The sequence below is a fragment of the Salmo salar genome, chromosome 18 (genome assembly GCF_965601325.2).
Source record: "Salmo salar chromosome 18, fSalSal1, whole genome shotgun sequence".
Classification (NCBI taxonomy): domain Eukaryota; kingdom Metazoa; phylum Chordata; class Actinopteri; order Salmoniformes; family Salmonidae; genus Salmo; species Salmo salar.
This window is the reverse complement of record NC_138308.1, coordinates 87,867,796-87,868,660: the sequence shown is the minus strand read 5'-3', so window position 1 is coordinate 87,868,660 and position 865 is coordinate 87,867,796. Positions and strand designations below refer to the sequence as shown.

Here is an 865-nt window from a genome sequence, read left to right as displayed (position 1 = left end):
CAGCCGTTTCTCACACTCTCTCACACACACACACACACACACACACACACACACACACACACACACACACAAACACACACACACACACACACACACTGGTAAATGTGGTTTGGCGTTTATCATACTTGGGGTAACAATAGTGTAACACAGTAGCTGGTGTACTGTTAATAAGGCAGAAGAATCAGTCTGTCAAGCAAAGATTTTTATAACATTTGCTGTGTGGTCGGATTTAGTGTGATGTGAACACTGCAGTGAGAGTTGCTTTCATTACACTTCTGTTACAGTCCTCTTTTCATTTGGTCTTTACATTTACATGACAGAACATGATGAAATGACAACTGATACAAGCAACATTACAAATAATTTAGGTGCCAATTATTTTCAAAATAACATCTCTCATCCAGGGGGTCACAGAGGAGCCCCCCCAGCAACCCCCCCCTTCCCTCACCCCCCCAGCCTCAGCCCCAGGGTTTTGACCCCTCCAAGCTCTATGCTAAGATCAAGCTGGACCTGCTGTATGGACGGCTGTGGAAGACCTACCAGGGGACGGCCACGACCTGGGACCCCACAACACAGCACGGGCCACAACAAGGGCCACAGCAAGTGGCAGAGCCAGGGCCACAAAAGGTATGTCTTTCTTTCGATACGTTTTATATTTATCTATGTATGAGGAAACCTCACTTTTCAAAGCAGTCAATTCAAAATAAAGGAATTTATTCAACTTCAACAGTGATTTTCATAACAAAAATAATCTTAAAGTGCTTGAAAATGCCAAACGAAGAAGAATCAAATAAAACAGCTATATGATGGACTGGGTCTGGACTAGGATTTTCAGTTCGAGTGGAACGTTTGTCAGTGTTTCGAA

At 43.7% G+C, this 865-nt stretch overlaps 1 protein-coding gene across 2 annotated transcripts in view; it reads left to right on the top strand.

Annotated features, from left to right (window-relative positions):
• Nucleotides 1–627, top strand: part of LOC106577894 (uncharacterized) — an 8,193-nt gene extending 7,566 nt beyond the window's left edge. Inside the window, exon 6 of one of the 2 annotated variants that reach the window (XM_014156326.3) lies at nucleotides 405–627. The gene's annotated coding sequence lies outside the window, so the exon portion shown is untranslated. The remainder of the gene's footprint in view (nucleotides 1–404) is intronic. The other variant, XM_014156327.3, reaches the window with a different exon arrangement.
• Nucleotides 628–865: the final 238 nt, after the last annotated feature.